This window comes from Morone saxatilis, unplaced genomic scaffold (assembly GCF_004916995.1).
Source record: "Morone saxatilis isolate NCDOM2014 unplaced genomic scaffold, NCSU_SB_2.0 Contig6, whole genome shotgun sequence".
Taxonomy (NCBI): domain Eukaryota; kingdom Metazoa; phylum Chordata; class Actinopteri; family Moronidae; genus Morone; species Morone saxatilis.
In genome coordinates, this window is record NW_023340206.1 from 3,262,588 (window position 1) to 3,287,588 (window position 25,001).

The 25,001-nt window shown below is 41.3% G+C and overlaps 1 protein-coding gene across 2 annotated transcripts in view; it reads right to left on the reverse strand.

Moving 5' to 3' along the window:
- Positions 1-25,001, reverse strand: part of LOC118339941 (sodium- and chloride-dependent GABA transporter 2-like) — a 54,516-nt gene that overhangs the window by 15,854 nt on the left and 13,661 nt on the right. The window contains exons 2-3 of one of the 2 annotated variants that reach the window (XM_035677767.1): positions 8,377-8,567; positions 8,201-8,266 (exon numbers count right to left, since the gene is read on the reverse strand). The gene's annotated coding sequence lies outside the window, so the exon portion shown is untranslated. The remainder of the gene's footprint in view (positions 1-8,200; positions 8,267-8,376; positions 8,568-25,001) is intronic. The other variant, XM_035677768.1, reaches the window with a different exon arrangement.

Genomic DNA, 25,001 nt, shown 5'->3' on the forward strand with positions numbered 1-25,001 from the left:
TCCAAAACCAAACCAAGCTGCTGCTCGAAACACTCATCCAAGTAGTTAAACAGTTCATCCTTTTTCTGCTGTCTTGGCAGGTCTGATGTGATGTGCTCACAGACTTTATGAGAAGTTGGTTTAACTGCTAAAGGACTCCCTATCCTTGGAGTCAGTTCGATACAGCATGTTCAGTACATCGGGATGTCGTGTCTCCTGATTACTCTACATTTGAGCAGAGGGAATACTGCTGCAAATTGTACAGAACGGACAAATTAAACAAAACAAAGGAGAATGATTCTTTTGTGTTCATGCGGTTCATTCAAGGATAGCGCGGACGGGACCTCTTTTATAATGCTTTTGACTGTGGCCCTTTATGGTTATGTTGATAAAGGCATAAACCTTTACATAGATTAGATAACGTTTAAAGTGTTCAATGTGAATTGCATTACATTAGGAAGGCCAATAATGGCACAAAAGCGTAGATGTGTTCTTCAGCCTTAAACTATTTAAAAATCTAATGATATAATAAAATATTCAGAAATATTAAAAATTACTGTAAATTCTTACAAAAGTATAGAATTTACTTTAGCCTCCCTCATTAGTAGAGACTCCCCCCACCCCCCAGAAAAAAAATCGAAAAGTCAAGGGGTCAAGAGTCAGGAAGTGGTAAAAAGTCTTGCAATCATATACAATGCACAAATTCCTCAACCGCACGTGTGCACTCCACTGCATATCCTCTCTTCAAATGCAGACTCTGCTCTGCTTCCCAGGGGCCAAATAAAAACCCCAGCGTTAAGGGTCCTTCTATACAGTCGCCATTGTTCTGCCCTGACAAACCTGTAGCCCCTGTAAACGTGGTGCCAAGGGGTGTAACTCAGACCAGCCGTGGCCGTTCGCAATTTCTGCATGCTTTATGGCAGCTTTTATTGGTGTCTGGCATCCAGGACAAGGGCAGTGGGTCACTGATATACAGCGGTATGCATTGTGAAACTCCTCCAGCATGCGCATATCTTGTTGTATAACTGCAAGGTTTTCAAAACTTTTAATAGGAAGTGACACTGTGGAGAAAAAATAATCTGCTTTGGTTGTGATATCTGCTGAGTTCTTCCAATGAGCACAAGCTGAGCTACAGTACAGCACACAGTAAAATACTTATCTACATATTACACACACGCAGCACAGACAAGGGCTCAATATACACAAAAACATTGTAGTTTTATGACACTGCAAATTTAGCCAACAATATCTGAGCCAAAAACAAGTTCAGGTGTTAAATATCAAAACTTAAAACTGAAATTTAAAGTGATCTGACCTGTGTTGGTAAGCAAGACCACGCCTTGTGTGTAATTGTGTCATAATAAAGAAATTGTTAGTATCGAAATCCTTAAATTACAATTACCTCATTACGCCGGTGTGAAACTAATGTCTGCAAGTTTTGGGATTGGTTACAGAGATCATCCGACAAGCAGAAGGTCTCAGGTTGACTATGGCGTCCAACGCTCAAGTCTCTCAAGGTAGGATCAGCACAACAGATACCTGACACCTGCCGGCTCATTCATTGTAACCCAACCTTGTTGCCAGCCACATGTCTACGGCTGTACAAACACACTCCTGATGTAGGTTCACTGCGGGCTTACTGGCCACAAACATACCCTTCTACAAGAGCGACAAGAGCTGCCTTAATCACTTCTGTTCTTTGAATAGGTCGCCTCACAAAAGCTATTTTTATGTGTAGCACAAAGGATGGTAAGATAACGACAGCACAACATGTTTGCTACCAGTGACTGGTATTTTGTACTACAACGTTGTTGAGATAACATGAATATGTAATGGGTTTGGTAGGTAATACTTAAGGAAACTATGACAGAGAAGATACTAGGTGTCTATCTGTATCTATCTGCACAAGGTACCCTTTAAACACAGGACTTTGAACCAGGAGACCAGGAGTCATTTAAAGGTCCAGTGTGTAAAATTTTGAAGTGGCAAAAATTGCCTTTTACATCTACAGACGTCACAGGTTGCCTTTCACTGGAGCCATGTTGAACAGCCATGTTTCTACGGTAGCCCAGAAGACACAAACCAAACACTGGCTCTAGTTAGTGCGCGTTTCACGGCCACCGTAGTCTCTCCTACACGCTTGGAAGGCGAGGGTGAAACGAGAGAGTTGCAATCTCACTCTCAGGAAGAAAATAAATTGGAAGTGGAATTCCTTTAACAGCATCACCTGCTCTCTCTGTGGTACCAACTGGATAGTTGAAGCCAAGTCAGTTCTTGTTGAATTAACAAAATGAATAAAATGGGTTAGGGTAAGATAAAGTTTGACAGCTTAACAAAGGGTTTAATGACTTGAACTGAGTGAAATAAATGGGTTACTTGGCAGATTTTCTTTTTCCCCTTTGAGGGAGGCCGGAGGTTAGGATCAGTACAGTGTAGCAAATCACCTCAACAGCATGGATGTTTGACAACACAAGGCCATCCATTAGATTACAGTCTGCCAACTATCAGACCAGAAAGGTGAATATAATTCAATATTTGGAGGATGATTCTAATTTTTTGTGCAGAAAGACCAGACCCATTAATCTGCTGCCTTCAACCTTCAGGTCAAACACACTCAAAGTGGTCTTCTTGCCTCATTTGAACCCTTTGAAAGTGGAGGTCCTGATGTGGTCAACATCAGACCTCTAACTCCCCATCTCCTAAATAGGTAAACATTCCTGTGGCTTAACCCCTTTCCTCTTCAACCTGTGTGAAAAACATACCCTGTAAAAGAGGAGTCATTTAAATGTAACCTCTGGCCTTATGTCCACACTGTACAGGGCTCCCCTGAGGCTTGTGGTAGGCCAGATATTTGATGCTGATAATCTTTCCTGGAGGTTTTACGGGAATGTTTTCAGGGGCAATCCCCTACATGAGTCTTTTAACTATAATGAGTTGTCCCGTGATGTGTATGTGCTGCTTTCAGAGTTTTATGGGGTGTCACTGGAAATTTAAGGTACTTTATCCTGATCCCAGTCCATGCTCATTTGTTTTGTTAGTTTTCTTTTTGTCTTAATTCATTTTTTTTTTTTTGCTATTTCCAATTAGAATATACTAACTGTGAGTTGAAACTGCTCATCATTGAGGGTCACCTCAAAAAATCTAAATCCCTACTATCACATTATTAAACCCTATGCTTAAGTAAGTACTAATCTGTGGGCTCAGCAAGGTTCGTCAGTCTGCACCAGTGGTTAAATGCTTCAACAAATAGGTCTATGAACACTTCTTTGTGTTAGTCTAACCTAAGCCGTCTTTACATTTCTTGCAGTCAACAATGTGAGCTTTGATGAATGGAACAACCTGTTGCCCAATGCTCAGTTAGCTCAGTTTAGTCTGGAAGCAGTGGGAGAGTCCGCTAAAGCACTAAAAAAACACTAAAGCTAACTTGTTAACAAATTACATTTAATTTCTCAGGCTGTACAAAAATTGAGATGTGATGTGATTTAGCTATATTTCCTCATCTAACTTTGGCAACAAAGCAAATCATTTTCAAAATGCCTAGCTATTCCTTTAATATTTTAGCTAACACATTCTCTAAAACAAAGAAAATACACCAAGAATGTGATTTATAATCCAGCTCCTGTCTGCATAGCAAATCCAGCACTTTAAATCCCCTTTATGGATCCAGATTTTTGTGGTTTCATTAGTGTCATAATCAAGAAACCAACTGCCTTTAAGCACAGTATATAATGCTGCTTTTGTCATCATTTCTCTACCATAATTCTGCTTGAATTGATGCGTAGTTGGATCTAAGCTGACTTCCTAGAATGGCCAATTAATCGGTCATAATCTTCAATTGTTCAATTGTTCAATTGTTTCTAGACAACAATGCGCAAAATGAATACAGTAATAGTTACACATATTATTTGGTTAAGTGGAACAAAATAGATAAAAACATACAAAAAGAAGGATGTAAAAGATATTTTGAGAATGTGAGTCTCGAGAAAGACTCCTGTCCTTATGCTGAACTTACCTCTGTTTATGTGGATTCTCACTAAGCCTTCAACGTAGCCCCTTAATGAGATTAATTAAGACTGTTCGTCCGGATCATTTTACAGAAAAGTGAGTACGACCTTGCCTCTCCCTCGCCCATCCAGTCTTTGCCTGCAATGAACTGCTTTCAGTTAAATCTAGTGAAGCTAGATTCCTGTTGCTCACTGAGCCTGAAGTCAGGAGCTAAATGGTCACAATATGGGGATTTTGTGGGGTTGTTGAACTAGTCCCATTTCACACAACCCTTAAGCAACACGAACAGTGGTCATTTTGTGTAAACCATACAATGTAAACAATGTTTAACATCTAGGTTTGCCAGTGTGACTGCCTGGAAGGTAATTTTAACACTCCTGTAACAATGATAGCCAATATTGTACATTATAGTTTATAGTATATTAAACAGGATAGCAGTATAATATTTGATAGAGTTGAACTTGTATCAAGCGGTGCTGTGTACGCTCTTGGATAGACTGCTGTAGCGAAAGAGGGATAAAAGTGAGTGTGGAAGTCAAGCCTCCAGCCAGCAAGTCAGCTGTACAGTGATAATGTGGTTGAGGCTCCCAGACGTTCACACTCTGGGCTGAGGTTGCCCCAGGGTGGAATGCAGCGCTGGATTATCTCAAAACATCAAATAATAAGCCCCCCTTCCGCTACAACTGACAGAAAATAGAAAGACTCCTATTTTTCATCCCCATGGAGAATTAAAGTCATGAAGAAAACTCTGCGGGAGTCTAACTTTGAAGGCAAGTTAATGAATTAAATAGATGGAAGCTGCTAAGTCCACAAAAATAATAATTTGATTAATTTTCAGTGATTAGTACCCCACATATCTCCATTGTTGTGCACATGACAACGTTGTGGGGTACCTGCGAGGTAATTATATCATCACAGGCCATCGCTTCCATTATAACCTGATTATTTAATTATCGGGTTCTTTGCTGATTCGGCAGCTCTCTCTGGCGAGGGTTTGCATTCCATAGAGAGCCTTTACATACGCCTGGATGCCAAGAGACTTATTAGAGGTTAAGCACCTCAGTCAAGGGGCTCTGAGGGCCACACTGGTCCACTGGGGATTTGTGGAGGGGCCTCTTGATTGTCTGACCAGCGAGGTTACAGAAAAACATGGCAGAGAAAGGAAGTGTGTTGCATGAAAAGTGGTCAGATAGGAAAATAACTTCTAAATGCAACTGTATAAATGCATCAAAATTCTTCTCTTAAAGAATTTTGATGCATTTTCAGACAGAAACCGAGCAACAGCTGAAGCGAGGGATTGGTTATCACCACTGTAACTACCATAGAAGACACCAAGGTCATGTCCTCTGTACTAAATAAGGGAACATGGGTGTTTGAACGACCTGAGGAGTTTACATGCTATAGTTACACACACAGTTACACACACATTACAGTTTTTAAAGCCTTATTCTGACACTTATTGGTGTCAAAATTCCTAAATTTGACTGTTTTAGGCCAAAAACATACATTAAAATGAAGAAATTTTGTCCATTTGTCCAGCAGGGTTATATTCCTGGCATTGTGGGGAAGGCTTTAAAACAACATTCAGATTATCAAGTAGGGAAATCAGATTTGCAGCCTTTGATTTACAATCTAATTTTGCTGTATGAATCAGGTACCAATAAAATACTTCTACAATACATGATTGACAAGACCCTCATCATTCTAAAATTTGTTTTGTTTTGTTTTTTTGTTTCCCTGTACTGTACCCGATATATAGTATTTACAAAACTACTAGTATATCCGATTTCTTCTAAAGGCCCATTGTTACTTCACTATTCCCTATAGTCTTGTTTTCTTCCACGTCTCAGTACCAATAGAAAATGGAAAGAATTTTGTTGGCACCTGGTTCAAATAACAAAATTACACTGACATGTAAATCTGTAAATAAAGTCTTGCTGAAATGTTTACAGACTGTTTTTGGTTTTGGCTGCTCAAGAAAATGTCTTGGGTGTGGTTGGACTGACTGACTCTGGACTCCTGATTTCTAACATTCTGGCTACATCCCCCACTAAGCTGCAGCTGATTGTTGGCAATGGTGATTTGATCATCTGTTATTCTGCCCAGATACTGCAAAAACACAAGCAATAATATGACCGTTATGGAGATAATCCATCTGATTTTTGCTGAGATATGAATGAGTGTCGGCCAGGATACTGATTCACAAGCACACTGATGAAAGCTAGCAAGTAGATAGCATCTTTGACACACATGTTTCCAGTGAAGTGATCACATACTATTTCCATAATGGGAGGATGACACAGACCAATAAATGATCTAATATAGAACTCTTCGCCCAGCTGCCTGCTGTTATATTGGCTACGTTGTGCACAGCTACGGTTCATGAACACACCAAAGCATCAAGGCCTTCCTTATCCCATTGACATACAGTGGGTCTATGAGGATCTTGGCGACTGCTCAATGCTGTTGGGGGTGAGGGAAACTGGGCCCATATTACTGGTTTTAGTTATTCTGTTAAATTCTCCTGCCAACCACCCATCAAAAAGGGCAGACTGCTCAACATAGGCCACTCGGCGATGACAGAAATCTGCATTTGCCAAATCCAAGTAGCTGCCTCAGCACTGCGGTCGGATCACACGAAAGGGTTGGAAACATCCGTGGTCAACTTTGGCAGGCGTTACGAAGTCCATGCAGCCAAATAGGGACCACAAATAAAACACACGTACTGTAACACAAATGACATCACACTATAGTAGCACAGAGAGGTGAAGTATAGGTGAAGAAATTCCTTATATATGTATTTATATATACTGTATGTAGAGTAGTAACAGTGGCTTGTAGCTGCTAGATTGAAGCTAGATTTACCCCAATGTGTTGAACTTTGAATTTTTAACATTGCCCAAGAGTGAAGTCAATGACATACAGACCATCAAAGTGTAGAGTAAAATGTTCAACACTGATAGAAACAGGTCAACTGCTTGGTTTTTTAATATATAACTGGACCATGACATTCATTTTCTCTACAATAAGAGTTGGATTCACTTCATAGCCTTGGTCACGTCTGTGGGGTTAAGCTGCTGTATGCTTATCCCATAAACCGCCAGCCTAAATGAGCAACCTTCAGGTAGAATTTTATATGATTTACAGAACTGAACATTATAAGCTGATGATCGACAGAAATAATAATATTATTAAATCACTACGAATGAACTCTGTACAGTATCTGACTGCTTTCAACCTGCATTCTTCTAAAAATATTTTACATTTAATCTTTAATCGGTAAAACAGGTTTCGACCTCTTCTTGTTTCAGGTATTACAAACCCTCTGCAGAGCTAGTTTCCAGAACATATTTAATGGAAAAAACAAGAGATTAACATAATAATGCTGTAAAATCACAACTGACTTTGATCTGTTTTCAGTTATAGTCTATAGGAAACAACAATGAGGGACTCTGGTGTAAAAGTTTTTTGGATTTATTGACACAATTCTCTACAAAGTCAGCGTCTTAGAGGCTTATTCGCATTTTTTTTAAGTGGTCAGTATGCTTCAAATGGACTGCATGTGTCATATCTTTGAACTCATAACTTTGCTACATGGGTGCCTAACACTACTGCATTTATTAACCCACTGTGTGTAAGTGTATCACATTCATGTTGTTGATAAGCTCACATTTTGCTGTGTCATGCAGGTGTGTGGTTGTGGTTCACGGACCACACGGAAGTCATACCATCATAACAAAAAGGCAGTGAGTCAAAGGACAGCGCAGAAGCCGGAGGTTCTGGGAAAAAAGCCTGCTTAAGCTGTAGTCAAGCTTATAAAAGATTATTATTTGAAGTGACACATGTATTTGATTTAGGTGTTAACACATGATAGGCTTGACGAAAGCACAAGACATTCCATAGACACTTCAGGATCCAAAAGTTGATTTTAAAGTACTATGACAAACTAACTTTAGCATCAGTTTTCTACGTTTGAATTAGGAATCTTCACATCTTATATCTGGACTGTTAATCCTGCTTCTAATTATTACATTATATTCCATCATATTAAATTACTTGACAAACAGAGGTATACAAACATGGCTCTTGGCACTGTGTAAACACAATATTTCACTTACTTGTTGTGAAATTCAATACATTTCCGTTACAATTTTATACTTAATACAGACACACTTACACAGACACTCGCATGCACATATAAATATATTGCACCTACCTGTGGAAACTCACTGTCCTGTGTGTAGTCCTCTCACGTGTTGGCTCTTAGAGACCAGTGCAGGAGCTGTAATAAAAACATGCACACAGTTAAGGTGGGTGGAGCAGATAAGCTTCAAGCATTCAGGTTTGTGATGGATGACAGTGACAAAGCAAAAATAAATCTCCCTCACTCACCTATGGGGCTTGCAGGCTCTCAGTTTCACAGCTATTGTCCTGTCCCGCAGCAGGGCTGAACTGAAGACATCACAGGTGTATTGGATGGAAGAGGAGGAGGAAGAGGAGGAGGAGGAGTTGACTTAATGTGTCTCATGTCACAGTCATTTAGAATGAGCTTGTTCAGTGCTGATTTTCATAACCAAGGAACGCTGCAAAATAAAGTTCTCCATGAATTTTCAGCAAGGCCCAATAAAGGAAGGAGGTTGAGCTCATTTTTCATTTAGGGAATTCTGCCTCCATTTCTCTGCCAAAAAGAGTGAGGAATCAGAAGCTGTTTCGTCTGTTAATCCGGTTTGAATGTTCTTCTATTCACTACAATGGTAATTTAAATTCTGCTGCGTTTTGTGGCACTAAATATAATTAATTACTTATAATATGATAATTAACAACTCTGAAATTTTATTCAAACACTAAAATATTCAGCTCAATGTGGACATTCTGGCTTCTGTTCCGATTTCTGATATCTTTCCTATTTTCCGAAATATTTCAGGTTTTCCAGCAAATATTCCCATTCCATTTTCAACTCTTTTCTACTCATTCTTACTTTCAACTAACCTTTTCAAAATATTCAGCTTTTTTTAAGCTTAGTTTCAATGAAAGTCAAGTAGAAAACCCGTCAAACCCCTTAGTTTTCAACCTTTTCCCATTCATACATTCAAATAGAAACTTCACTCCAACCTGTTGTGTGACTCACTGTATCAGTATCAAGTGGTGATCCATTTGAAACAAAACTTTTTTTTAATTAACTAGTTTACCATAGGTGAGTGGATGGTGATATACACGCAAATGTTGTGACCTTTTACATATGAAGCAAGGGGTGAAGGGGTCCTTCCCCAGGACATTTCCAGTGTTAAACAGTTAATTTCTTGCATTCTGCTGAATTTTGAAGGCTGTAAAAGATTGTGAGATTGGATAACTGTGTACTAATGCTAACATCCACGTTCTAACATGATCACAAAAACAATGCTGACAAGCTGGTTATGTTCACCATGTTTACCATCTAGTTTAACACTTTTAGCATGCTAACACTGGTTAATTATATGACCCAAAGGACACTGTTTTTAGCCTTGTCAGCTACAGTCATACACCCTAACCCTCTGCTAAGGGGCTGTTTGCAATCATCTCTCATATAGGTCAGTTGGCCAGAAGGCCAAAGCCAGAACTAAAAACCCAAAATTCTTAATGTGCTGCTGTCTGGCATTTAGAGAGGAAACCTGTTATTTTGGGTGCTGTCAGGACCTCTAAACAATTACTTGTAGTCATGATGAGCACTGTCCAGCAACACTTCATCGAATAATAGTGCATCATTCTGTTAGAGGACGGGAAGAAACAGGTTTAGTGTGTTAAAAGAATAAAAAGAAGTGAGCTCTACAGCGGGAGCACATAACATTCCATCGTCTCTATTTATTAAAATATCCACATTTATCTGTTGTTGGTCCTCTGTCATTTAATGGTCTGTCATCCCAGATTGTGGCATGTTAATGACCCCCCTACAGCGTTATAATCTCAACACATACTGGCTCATGTAAACACAGGTTTGAAACACTTCTGTGTGTCTAGAGCTTTTAGTGTAATAACAGAAGGCAGGTAGAAATATACTTCAAGCATTTTCAGTAATATAACCTACCACTGATTTTTAAGTGTGGAAAAGTGTTCTGATACTGGATCAGTGATTCTATTGGCAGTACAAGCAGTCCTTTAAACATATAAATCAGTCTCACTGATGAAACAAGTGTTTTGTCAGCTAAACCTTTTGGCTCCTCGGGCTGCAGTGCAATGTGGAACTCCGTGTGTGTGCATGCCTACTGCACACTGTGTACGTGATTGTAAAACCCCAATTAGGCCTATATCTGTTTCACCTCACTGGTTTTCTGGGAAAGCCAGAGAGAGAGAGATGCCGACTGATAGAAGTCAAGGCAGTCTGTCATTAAGAGTGCAGGGCCCCATCAAAACAAGACCAACATGCTCTAATAACCAGCTTTCCACTGTGCTCTGTCTCCGTCCTTCTCTCTGTATCTCTCACTGGTTATTTAGCCAATTTCCCTCCATCTTATTCCTTTTGTAGCTCTGTTTTTATTTTAATTCTATCAGTAGAGGCAATCTAGTACAGTTAAAATTAAGAAACACATTTTAAATCTACATGTATGTATTAATGAAGGTCATGAGAATCTGCCAAAAAATGTGTATTTAATGTAGTCGCATATCTATATGTATTACCACAAATGGCAAAAAGGTACATATTAGATGAGGACAAAAGACCAAGAATAAAACTCTACAGCCATGCTAGCAGCTGTGTGAGGCTGTACTGAGGCACAGTGGCGCTTTGAGCTAAATGCTAACAGTCAGTTAGCAGTATCAGTGCTTGGCAGGTGATATTTTCCAGGTTCACCATCTTAGTTTAGCATGTAAACATTTGCAAATTAGCACTAAACATGATGCACAGCTGAGGATAATAGGAAAAAGCCTGTTGTAGGCCTATTAGATAATGAAACAAGCATTGGGAAACTGATGTTTAATGGATGAAGTCCTGATGATGGCGTAAGATGAAAAGGGGTCGCCAAAGTCTTTTAATAACAAATAATAATAAATTTAGGACAAAACTCGTGATTGTTGAGATGTTTCACTCCACAAAACACAAATGCCAATGTCATGGAGGCGCAAATAAATACCCAAGGAATCACCAAACTCAGTATACTTCATCCTCTTTGGACCAGGAATATCTGTGCAAAATCGAATGGTAAGCAGCCCAATAGTTGCTGAGATGTTTACCAAAGTGCCGGCAAACCAGTGACAATATTTGAAATCTGTTGCTGTAGAACTGATTGCTTGAAGATGCTCTCCTTCTGAAATGCTTCCAGGGGACGTTAGAACCTCAACTGCCTATTCTGTCTGCTTTACGTATCTGTGTCTCATTCCTGTAGGACATCATGTAACCTCTGCTCAGAGTTGGTATCTTAAATATCTGGCTATGTTTTGTCTCAACATTCAATTATTTGGGACTTTCCCAGTCACTGAACCAGAGGTTAGAAATTTGCAACACAGACACATGTCCTTGAGGGAGGTCTGTCCTAAACTTGCCCAAATAGCTCTAATTTTTCACATGACAGTTTCTTGCTAAATGGCTGCAGATGGAATAACCTGTTAGCTGCACTAATTGCTCTAATCTGTCTATACTGTGGTATCTGAGGCTGTAATTTATGCTTGTATTGTCTTTTCAGGCAATTAAATCATGTTAGGGTTTAGGATATTTGGGTGCCATACATTTATGCTAACTGATATGGAAAAAGCCAGATACAGGTTGCATCAGTACTGATCACTATCCTGGTGGCAATTTGTATCATTTGCTCATGTGAGTGAGTGAATTTCAATAGGTTTGTTTCACAAGGTAAAAGAAGTGATTGTGAATGAGAAGCTATGGTGACCGTGAAACGCGGCAAAAACCCAAATGCCCCTATCTGGAGTCAGTGTTTGGTTTGTCTATTCTAGGCTACTGTAGAAATATGGCAGTTCAACATGGCTTCGACTCTACGGAAAGGGTAAGCCAACATCCTACTGCGTCAGCCTCCTGTTCCTTTCAGTCTGATTATTTAGAGTCATGGATCTGGAATGAGGATGGACAGACAGTGATGCAGAAACCTATTTGGCACAGCACTGTGGTTACAGAGGCATAGAAAAGGGCAAATATGCAGAGAAACTGGGTTGGTCTACAAAAAGACGAAGATACAGCAAGAAAAGGGGAAAAACATGGCAATTAGTATGTGGTTAAATTGTTTGTTTCATATAATAGCCTTCAATACTGTCAAGTATATATTACACAAACAGCTTGAAATCACATCTCTCCCAAACAAAACAATGTCAAGCCTTGCCACGCCACATAGAGAAACTGCCAAAGTAGATCTTGAGGTCTGCGATTATGAATAATCGTCCCTGTTTAGCTAGATTTTGCTGCTTACTGTTTTCAGATGAACTAGAAGAATAGAAGTCAGATTTACTGTCAAGGCTTTTCAGAAAGACAATAGCAAACATGTGGGCCTGTGAATAATCAGTAACACACAAGGTTTGTCATCCATGTGCAGCGCTCTCCCTTCGTATAATAAATTACTTCCAAAATCTGCCCAGCAGTGTCTCCGATAACTCGTTTGACACTCGGACATATGAAACAAATTATCGGCATAGTCCTCCCTTAAGCCAGTGTGTGTACTTTAGAAAATAAAACCAGGGTTGAGAGACATCATTCTTCTACATTTTCTTAAAATTTAATTAGTGGCACTGATGTCATACATGATGGATGGACAGAATGAACACAAAAACTGACTCATATTCTTCTTTGCAATTTCACTGGCGCCAACAAACTATAGTTTTATTTTCCGTTTTAATCAGTGGGTCAAATTAAGATTTAAAAAACAGAGACATATTGAACAAATCCAGTGCTGAAGGACAATGAAAATCCCCTCATGGAACATGTATCTATGCCGAACTGTCAGCTGTAATTACTGTATTATTAAAGTGTGATACAGAGTCATTTTTGGTGTAATTATACCCACACCCTCTTCCCTTCTGACAAGGGGAAATGCATTCCAGGCATCTTTGCTCCAAGCGTTTACTATAGTCTGTCACATTTCTCTTTATCTGACAGCTTAATCTGACCATGTCAGTCAAAGTGCGACCGAGAACCTGAGGGGTTACAGGTGCTCTGTTGAGTTACAGCTTAGTCCAACACACGCACAGCTGTAAGCATACAAACACATACATACAAAGGTAATAGCAGAATGCACAAAGTAGCATTAGCTAGCATTCGGCATAAAGTTATAGATGGTATTTATAACCCTTAACCCTAACCCAAGCCTTAACCCATGTCTACTTTAACATACAGAGAGTGAGCAGTGCTAAAGCTCAGTTTTTTGGCGGTCCCTGTGGACAAAATTGGTAGTGCTTCTATGGACGTGTTTCATTGATTTTAAGGGGAAATTGACCGCATCCGACCCGTTGGCAGGCATTAAGAATTAGCATATTAAAATAGCCAATCTTTTTGCTGGTGGTCTTGTTTGTTTATGTAGGTCATATAGAAGCATCAGTATAAAATTTAGCTCAGACCGGACCAGGATCGAACACAGCCTCCGAGACCGACAGTTATTACCAAGGGTATTTGCAGAGTTTCCTGATGGAAAGATTGCAAAACATGTAATGTAAGTAATTTGTTCACGGTGAAACATTTACAGGCTCTCATCCGAAGAAACAAGCGCCAAGATTCCTTTATTACACCCGTCACCTTTCAACAACCACTTATTTAATAGAGTAGGGAGGAGAGGAATCTGTCAGCGTATAGGGTTCCTGTGATGAACAGAGTCTTGTCTTGTAATGACACATTTGGATTTCTGTGTAGTAAACAAAAGGGCTGTGATCAACAACAGCAGCCCCACTGTCAGGACACGACTCCAGTCTGTTAGCATTCTTTTGGAAAAATCTGCAGATTGTAAGGAGAGCCGAGAAGACGGGTGGGTAGTGGTGTAATGGAATGAGGCATGTGTTTATGGTTTTTTGGCTTACGGCTTTTAGTGTGTATGTGTCAATTTTTAATCCCTTGCATAGTTTACCGACTTTGTAGTGCGAAAGTTCTGTCAAGACGTAGCAGAACAGAAGAAGAAAAGTAGGATTTGTGACCCACCATGTATTCATAGTACAGTATGTCAAAGCAGCAGAGGAAACATTTCGGAGGGCTGGAGGGAGGGTCCGCTGCTCTGGTCCAAATCTAGGCCTATAACCTCACTATCGTCTGCTGGGACCTCATTTATAAAAGCCTCTGTGTGTTTTTTGTCCTTTTGCCCTAATCCAAGCCAGAATTGTGATTCATGAAAAGCCCAAGTGTTTCATTTCAAAAGGACCTACGTAATAAAATAGTAACCTCTTGCACGCTGCATTATAAAACTCTTTGTTGCTGGAGCAACACCTCGCTGCACAGATCCTCATCAGGCAATATGGAAAGTGACATACTCTCTATAGCCTGAGTCAGGCTGAAGACACTTCATCATCATCATCATGTCCTAGTAGAACAGAGACACCTGGGCAAAACAGAACACGACACAGGAATCAGAACCTCGAAGGACCAATGTGTATTATTTAATGGCATCTAGTCATGAATTAAAGTTTTATTTAGTTGCAGCATTTTTTTCATAATGTGTTGTCAAAGTGGTAAAGAGCTTTCTTTTACTTGCTTGGTAAATTGCAATGAGTGGGGCCTTATATACCGATATATATCAGAATTTGAATCAGAAATACTTAATTGATCCCTAGGGGGAAATTGGTTGTATAGATAATGAATGGATTCCCAAGTAAAGAAGTAACAAACATATAAAAACATACAGTATATTACATGCTTGTTTGTTTTTTTTAGTTGCTGAAATGGAATTGATGAAAGCAGAAAGAATAAAGCTCTAGCAATAAAGGAACTCAAACACACACACACACACACACACACTTTGACAGACAGGCACATCCGCCCTTGACTTAGTGCTCTGGCCTGCAGCTCGTTGCGGCTCAGATAGATTTACAGTCCCCCCTCATGTCCCCTCCAGGCTTTTCATTACCTTCCCCGATGTGACGAATTGCCAACAGACACAATAGGCACCCGCTGTCCTCTGACTTGTTTCTCTCGCCAAAGTGATGGCACTCTTCAAGGCCAGCAAAACTGGAACTTTTGGGAATGCAAAGTTCAGAGCGCAAGTCCATATTTGGCAGTTCTTTGACCAATCTCGATCTTCTTTTGGATTCCCTCTGATGCTGCGACCATAAATCTATCGAACAATGCTAAGAGGTGTCCCCGCACAGCTGCGTTGACTTAGTGTGTCTTGATAAAAACATGCTCTCAAAATAAAGCAATATATCAAGAGAATGAACTTGACCCCTCGAGAGGTCAAAGCAATTTTCGGCGAGTAATCTGGCCATATTCTAGGCTTACAGTTTAAACTTGACCTTGCACGACATCCCACTGCTCACGTTTTCTGTTTGAGAATCTTGTTTTTTTCTTTTCCTGAACTTAAGGGCCTCTTTCCTATCTAAGCTCTTAATAGCCGGCCGAATAGCATTCCTCGACATTAGCACGTCATAAAACCAAAAACGGCTTTCCTCGTGAATCTGTGGCTCTCTTGTGCTCGGTGGTGTTAGCACTGCAGCCCATATATGAGGAGTTTTACTCCAAATGAAGCTTCTAATTACAGCAATAATGTTGTGATTGGAGGTTCCAAATCTTTGAAATGGTTGATGTCTTATTCTGGATGTACATTTGTCAGGAGCACATAGCTACTTTGAATATGAACATTTCAAACGTGATTTTCCCAACGCAGTGGCTGTAACAAGTTATTTTGTCTTATTTGTGGCAACCAGTGATTTTGTGGTATGCTGCCCTCAGGGATAAAAAGAAAGGGAAGGAGGATGGGGAGGGGGGGACAAAATGTGTGGATGTAAGGAGATCTGTCTGGAATGCCGTGTGAGAGAATGCATGACCGAAAACCACAGAGAAAAACTGTGCCCTGCGTCTCGCCTGGCCCGCACCCAAAAAACATGAGCGTAGGAGACAGAGACCCAGACAGCGGTAGGAGATAGTGGAGCATGCCCCACAAAAATGTGGCTTAACCCTGGCAGAAACAAACATGACCCCCTCCCAAGAAAACATCCAGATACGCATTGGGTTATCACCAAAGAGGATTTGTGGTGTAATTCTATCTGATAGAGAAGAATTTAGTCCACTGGAACATTCTTAGCCCTTGAAAAATACAATGTCATGAATATACCTGTCGGAAGAACTCTAACGTACGAAAACAACAACAGTACCATAAAAACACTGTATTTACGCTGTCCATTTTCCTTTTAACAGACCTTTCTTTCTGACTTCAGCCTTTTTGCAAATATAGTCGTCAATTAAAGACTTGATGTATTCCGAAGTTTAATGGGTGTGGTGGAGATTTTGTGTCACATGCTGTAAATTAAAACTCCGATGGTAATGACTTTCATCTATTTCAGTAGAACCCTAGCCTTGCGAAGCAGCTGGACTCGATAGATCACAAAATCATGCTAGAATCCATCTCGCCAGGCTTCGAGCTATGCGCTTGTGTCCGAAACACAGTGGTTTAACGCTAGGTGTGACAATGTGAGAAGAAACTAGGGATGTCTGTTAAATGTGCATTTTCTCTCTTCTCTAGCTGCTATAACTTCTGCGTAAAGAGGCAGCCTTCATTGTTTGACCACAAGAGGTCGTAGGTCAGAAAACAGTCAGTTGGAGGAGTAAAGGCCTATTTTTATGTGCAGCTTCTGCACAGGCCTTAAGGCTCTATGTGATGTAAATGTCGTCATCTGCCCCGTCCACAGGGACCCACTAGGGTAATTTTGGAATTTATTATGTTATTTAAATTGCCTCTTGGGGAGTTTTAGGGACTTTTATGGGAATGGGTAAAAGTAAATGTTCCAATCAGGTCAAATGAAACCAAAATGATCTGCATGACAACATACCAGGAGATGGAGATACATGAGTAAATCTAGTTTTTGTAATTTGGGTGAACTTTAAATGAACATAGACTGTTTTCGACTGTATTAATATAAGATAAGATGCTGCTGGGTATAAAGTTAAACAAAATGTCTAGTAAGTCCAGTTGTACTGTTTCTCCCTCTGTGAGGTTTGTCTCTAATGTCCTGGAGCTCCTTTCCTCTGGGAGGATGTTTGACAGGAAATGGAACTGGCCGGAATCCCTTGCGGGGTTCAGGCAGCCATTTCCTGTGCCAACCCATGCCAAGCCGTGCCAGCTTACCGCTCAGCCCAGACCACCGTGAGAAAAACAGTCTTCGACATCCTCTGGGAAATAAGGACTGGGCCTTCCCTTCCCCTTGCTGTGGTCCCAAAAAACTCACATATGTAGGGTGGATGCATCAGAAAAGCCAGATCAAACGTTGCTGTTGAGTGTCTGGCAAAAGTTGATATGGATAGGAGCGATGAATGTAGGTCAGAAGGTACAAAAAGTTCAAGAGGGAAGTAGCACAAAGAAATGTGCTAAACAGTAAGAGGAGAAGGGATGAAGATTTGAGGTGGGAGGTAGCTGGTTTTGAGGTTCTGTGACTCTGAATTAACATTTGTTGAAAGACAAAAGTGAAAATGTCAGAGAGGAGCGGGTGCTAGAAATTGTACTAGCCACACAGCAAAGAACTGATAAAAAGGGGGAAGAAGCAGAAAGGTGATAGCGTGGAGGCGAGGGGGAAACAGATGCAGGATCACAGGGGAAAAGAGCCGGTCGGAAAACAGAGCAGTGGAGGAGGAGAGCGGGAGCCCAAGGAGGAAGAAGGGAGGTTTGGCGGTGAGGGTTTCCCTGATGAAGCACAGCTGACGGCGCGAACCTACAGCGCTCTCATGACAGGCCTCACCACATCAACCCGTTGACATTATTATTCAGCCGTCCAGGGCCGGGGCCCACACACACACTCCTGACCTGCTGCACTGCGCTGCACCGCCAGCATGAGCGTTTGTGTGTGTGTGTGATCTCCGATTCAAGGCACGCACACGGTGGAGCACATGCACGAAATGCTTATTCATGCTCCTGCAATCAGGTATACACACGACCCATCACACACACACACACACACACACTGCTCTCTCTGCACAGTCTGCTGCTGTGTTCTTTGGCCGCGGGCTTGGCTTCTTTTGGACTGAAGTCACACCAGCAGCAGCCGAATGATGCAGGTGCGATTATGAGGCATGTGTGTGCGAAGGTGTGTGTGTGTGCGCACATCCATATAGGCACGCTTATTCTAACTTAAGCTTGGCATGATGCTCCAAAAGGAAACATGTTGCTATTATCTTGGTTGCCAGGTGTGCAGCCCGCCCATCCACTCAATGCTCTTTTCCAAATTGCCACCCTCAGTGTTTTAAGTCGGAGTTGAAATACCCACAAATACAATAAACTAAAACTTTTGCTCAATCATTTGCTGCTGCTGTAGTCAAGACCACCTTTGTCGAGTCGGTATCGATGTGTTTGTGTGTTTATCTGCATTGTATGTGAGGTTTCTGTTGGCCTATTGTTGTATCATGTAACTCTATCTATAACTATGTTTCATATTCCATGTATATCCACTGTATCGTATGGCAAATTAACAAGATTATGTGTATGATTCTGATGTGTGTGTGTGTGTGTTTTACTTTCTGATGATGTGTCTGGGTTCATTCCCCACTCCCCAATATGGATGTTTTTACCTCGGATTCTGGGGCCAGACTCGCACTACAAAACAGTCTGCAGCTGCACCGCAGGTAGCCAGCAACATACATCACCTGACTGGCCATGTGAAGAGTCATCCCCCCTTGGTAAACACTGCAGACACACACACACACACACACACAGATCACTCATCAGTCATGTTATCAAAAGACAAGATGGTCAATGGGGAAGTTTTGTTTTAAAGTCAGCGGGGGATTTGCCCTGTTTTTCCGCCTGGTGTTGTTATTATGGATGAAAAGCGCATGTGTGTGATGATGTGTGTGTGCTTGACCTTTGACCCCTGCCTGTCTTTGTGTGTAGAACTCAGCAGACTGAAATATGAAGGGAGGGAGGCTGTTTTCCTGGTTTAATGCAACACAGATGCATTTACACATTAAAAATAATTGATAAAGTCTACTGTAAGTAGTTAAAGAATATATATATATACTAGAAACTGCTGGATATGATAAATTGCATTACCAAAACAAAACAAAAAAGCCAAAAATTGACATTAAATGAATTTAATAAGCTTTTAAATTCTAGGTTTTGACTTTTCTTTACATGACTTTACATTCAGTGTCCTATGTGTGTGGTGTTCATAAAACCGAGAGAAAATAAAGTTTGTCCTTGGTTGCCATGGGCGTGAGAGGTGGAATGTTAAGCGGCTCTGTTTCCCACAGCAGGAACACACATGCACACTTACACACGTACGCACACACACAGTCCCCCTTAAAGCGGCATGTGTGGTGTGAGGAAGCAAGAGCAAAGGTCTCACAGTGCCTCTATTCCCCCTTTTGGGTTTTTCTGAGTATCTTGAACAACGCATCAGTCCACAGCCACTACATCGCTGCTCCAGCCGCCTTAGAGACATGTATCAGACACATGCACGCTGCAAAGGATGAATCTTATTTTTGTTACATTAAGGTGAAATAAGTTAAAAGCTAAAACTTTGTTTGCAGAGAAAAACTTTCAAAGTTGAAAATGTATTGAATGAGTCAGCAGTCACACACACAAACGCACACTTTGAAGTCATATCCATATTCCGTTTCTGTAAAGAAAACACATCGCTGTAGATCAGAGTCTGAAGCCGAACAATAGGAAGGGCCAAGGGTTATTAAATGTGCACGCATTGTGACGAAGACAACGGTCATTTCCTTGTCCTCTTCCTGTCGGTGGGCACTAATGGGAGTCAACACACCCTCCATAAATCGCTGCAAGCGCACAAAGGCTCAACACACACACAGCATCAATACATCCAATGCAGTGCTTGCCTTGGCTCTCTCGGAGGAAGAGCCGTGACAGAGTAACCCGGGGGAACAATCAGAGAGCTCTGCCCTGGAGTGGCTGCCCATCCCTGGGCGACAGAGCCAGTGAGGCCTGGGTGGAGGTCTGAAAGGGTGTGGGGTGAGGAAGTGGAAAGCTTGGAAGGGAGGGTCCCCCCGCTGAAGGATCCTTTTAAACGCAGCCAGGGAGATCCTTCTGCGGTCACACACACACACACACACATATGGAAACACGCATACCGTACGCATTGCTCTTCTCCCCCGGTGACAGGAGCAGCTTCCTCTTTCACACACTCACCGGGCCAATATCAATACGCCCACATTGTGTTTGATCTGCGTTGGGTCCACAGGCACGGCCATGGAAGCTAGAATTCTTCCATCTTTCAGGGTAAGAAACCCTCACTTTGTTAGCAGAAACACTGCTGGACGTCACGCCTCATGAAGAACAATCCCTCAGCTCCAGAGCTCCAGAAATCACAGAGCTCATTTGCTATGTCTCACATTTTACTTCACTTTTAAATTTAAAGAAATACAAATCCTGACTTGAATAAATCAGGTACATCAAGACCACTTGGGAGAGTTGATCTTTTAGTCATAGGATTCAGTATAAGAATAACATGCCATTCAACATTAGTGTTTTTGAAAGAATTAGCAGGGCTCATGCATGAGACATGAGGACGTTATGACATTTAAAATGTCCATTCATCAGTTAAAACCACCTAGAGTCACTCTCATGGGGGACTCAAGCTGACATTTGACTTAATTACATTCTATGTGAACAATTTCACCTATATGACATTTAGAGGCGTGTTTGAGCTTGACTCACAGCGCAGATGACAGTGAAAAATGTAGGTGCTTCCACAGGGCCGTTTCTCGGAAAAAATTCCTGCCATGTGGTTCTGGTTTGGTCTTCTGGAAGGTTGCGGAAAACATGCCGTGCGCGGTGCCCGCTGGTCCTGACTGCTGGATGGTCCTGAATGCCAAAAGAATGTCTCCCTGCCGTCACTGATGATGATGATGGTCCATGGAGATGTCACTCATGGGTACTGTTTCGTGGTCACTGATTGGTCACAGAGTTTGGTCATCGGAGCGGAGATGTAAGACGGTGTAACCAATGTGATTGGGAACAGGACTGGTTTTCAGTACTAACACTGTACTGCTTATAGAATATGAAGACAGATGCAAAGGTAGGTTTCATACAAATTAGTGGCAAAATAATTAGTTGGCTAATCAATTTGCAATCAAAGAAAACTGTAAAAATAAATTAATTTATAGAACATACTGATTACGTGTGTAAAAACATGCGTTAAGTATATTTGTGTTTTTTGAAGAAGTCAGTTAAGTCACTCCTGGTGGGTTGGAAATGCATAAACTGTCAATTACAGCAGTAAATCCCATGATGCCCCTCAGAATTAATACAGATCTTTCAATAAATGCCTCATCATGACTGCTAAAATCAATGGATCACAGTCAACATTTCCTAACATTGCCTTAAAGGAATGGTTCAAAGCTTTGTGGGGAATACGCTTATTTGCTTTCTTCCGAAGAATTGGATGAGATCAGACAGCAGCTGGTCAGTTTAGCTTAGCATAAAGAATGGAAACAGGGAGAAACAGCTAGTCTGCTCTTGTATCGTTTTCAACAGTTGTATGTGGATGGAAACACATTTAGTTTTTATTTTTTTTGCTGATTTCTAATATTTGTTGCCAAAATTTTGTGCTATACATTTGGATCGGAACCCTTAGTCTATTGCACACTGGGTTTGACATAAATAACTGTATAATTTGACAATAAATTGTTTAGCTGGATGTTCTAGCTGCTCTCAGGAAACAAGAGGTGTACCATACATATTTTTTACAGTACCATTGTCAATGTGCCTGTAATACAACAATACGGATTAACTAAAGCCTGTAGCAGTCATGAGCTACATGGGGGGGGGGGGTCCCTGTTTTCGAACCCTACCAAAGCTACTTTCATTTAAAGAGGCCATGGTGGTCAGAGGAATGCTTTTCATTCCCATCCAGGGAGGATAATGGTGAAACATACATGGATATGTGATAGCGCTCTGTCCTATCCTCTTTCTTCGTCCTCCTTTTATCTCACCTTTTCTTTTTTTCATATCATATCCCTCCTGTCTTCTCCTCTCCTCTCTCATCCTCTTCCCAAACCAGAGTCAGACGCTACCCCACATCTGTTGAGGAGAGACAAAATGTTTTCCAGATGACCCTCAGCTGGCAGGTTGTCCGTCCTCTCATCTCTCCCTCTTTTCTATTTGTCTCGCCACGTCAGGGACAAAGCAAGAGGTCTGTCTTCATCTGTCCTCAACTTCTGTCTTTCTTTCTCTCGCTCTGTCTGCCTGTCAGAAAACATCCTGCTCTCATTACCCCTGTGCCTCTTCGTTATTTCATCCATTCATCATTTCTTCCCACCTCCATGTGCTTGTCAGCTCTCCTCCTGTCTGTTTTTCACTAACACGACCCACATTTAAAAGCGGAGTGGCATGTTGTTGAGTGCAACATGAAAACACAACAGTCAGGGTTGAAGCTGAGAGGGAAACACAGCTGGAGCGTGTTACTGCAGTTGATTCAGCTCTGTAAACTGAAAATGGTGGCGTGATTCCAATTTCATATGAGGATATGAGATGAGATCTAGCATTGGATGTCACCAACATTTAAACTTAAAAAAGTGCTATGAGTAACATTTAAGCTTGAACTGATACCCAGGTAGCACTGTTCACCTCTACCTGACACCACTGCTGTTATTCCCCTCATTCAAATTAAACTTCCAGTTAACTCTGTCTGCTGTTAAGAGGAAGTTTGGTATTCCCCTTCTTCTCATGTAACGATGACTGTGTGTTTCTTCCTTTTTTCCCTTTTGGCTTTGACAATAAAAGGCCTCTAAGGGCCCCAAGATTTTATGCAGTGCAATATTAACATCAAGCATCCTGCAAAGTATCCCACTCAGCAAGTGATTGGATGAACCGTCTGTCTATCACCATCAACAAATCATATAACGCATCTATGCTAACCTCTTTGGCAGCCCCAATTGTTTAACAAACAGTGTTTCCTCGCTGTAGCACACCTAGCGTCCACCCCCGCCGCTGCCAGTACACCTCAGCGGACGCTTCTTGGTCGGGTACCACTGTAGTCTGGCCACAAATGCACAGGTTGAAGCCTGGCAAGATGGATTCTCATGTGATTCCGTGAGTCCAGCTGTGGTGATATTGCCGTAGTGGCCACAGTAGGAATTCCAGGTCACATGACCCACACTGGCCCAAAAAGATCTTGCATCGTGCATCTGTTACATTCATGTTGAGAGTAGCAGAGGACATTGAAATTGATGCATAAAAAGCCAAACGTGTATATAAATGCACCAGTATGCAGAAAATGAAGTGTGGAGGAGGACCCCCAGACCCCCGGCTTCATTTGTTTCCCTCGGGCAAGGGGCCGCTGCCATGGTGTCCTTTATTTTTCCACACTGAAGGTGTGCAACCCTAACCTACTGCCACTAATTATCATTCTCTAAAGTGATGGACTTTTAATGCAAGGACTAGCACTAAATGAACTAAATCAAAGTGTTTACTGGCGCTGGTAAAAGACTATATTGAGATCAGTTTAAAAGCACACAAAATTAGGTTATTTTTCATCATTAAGACATTTGACATGGTCTTTAAAAGTATGTTACCAAATTCAATTTAAAATCCATCATTTTCAGCCTTGTTTTACAGATTAATTTGTCTATACCAAATGTTTCCTGTCCATTAAAAAAGGCCCCAGCACACAGCTCACTGCTCAGCCCTATATCGGCTGTGTTTTTGTCTGGGTGATTGTTTTCATAGACATTTGAATGGGGTGAAGGGGTCTCTGGGAGGGGGCCTTTAAAAGCAGCAACCATTTGCAATCAAGTTTAATAGGAGGGAGTCTGACATGGGCAGAGAAAGTCCAGCCTTGTTGGTCTTTAATGGACAGCGCTGGGAGAGTTCATTGTCTCCCGTCCAGATAGGATCTGTGAGAACCTCCTGGCGACATTAGCCGGCTGGTCGCAGAGATAACCTTTCACACCGACCCCTGCATGATCTTCAACATCACCCACAGGCTGTGTTTCAATGTCTTTGTGTGTGTGCAATTTTTTAATTTCTGCAATAGGAATAACCAACTAAAATAATACAAAAATACATAATAGGGTCGACATAAAGAGGATTGGATTAGTTGGATGTTCGGGTTTACAAAACACAGGGCTTTGACACTGTAGACCAGGTTTTTGTTGTTGTGTTGCTATGACTACTTAAATTATATTTACTAATGCAAAACAGTTGCATGTGAACATTTTAGGAGATACAAAAGAGAGAGTTATTCCCAAACATGAATATAAACGGGTCCATATTCTATCCTGCTTGCCTGTTTAAAAACATTTGTGAATACAGTAGGGACAAGCATCCATCCAGTTTTTAAAGGCCCCATGAAGTAAAATTGATGTCTAGCGCTATATGTCACCTATCCGCCAGTATAACCCAGCAATGACAAAAAAGTAATTTTGTAGGTATTTTCAGTCATTTCAACACCTTTTTTTCTTTTGATGCCGCCAGCCCTGGTGTAAGTGCCTCACCACTGACTGCCTCACTGACTACTGTACAAAAACACAACTTTATAATTTTATTCACTGATTTAGGAGAAACTGGATCATGTTTTATGGACAAAAAATTTTGTGCTGTGTGTATCTGCCGTTAGCGGGCAACAGAACCGGGTTCAGTAGCCCCCCAGCAAACACGGCTGGACCGAGACCAACAGGGTATACAGTGTACTGATGTAAAGATAGTTTATCTGGCAGCTACAGCGAATCTGGTATCTACACCGTTAGTTTGGTCAGCTGTGCAGCTTAGTTAGGTTAGTTGACTCAGTCCCAGGAAGGGGAGCCAAAACCCAGAAAGAAAACCACCTTGGTACTATATTCCAGTTGTCAAACTGACTTCCGTCAATCTCAGCCAAAGTTTTGGTTCTTTCACCCAAGAGATTTCTGTGCTTTTCTCACTACTTTAAAATGGGCGAGTTAATACGAAGGCCTACATCTG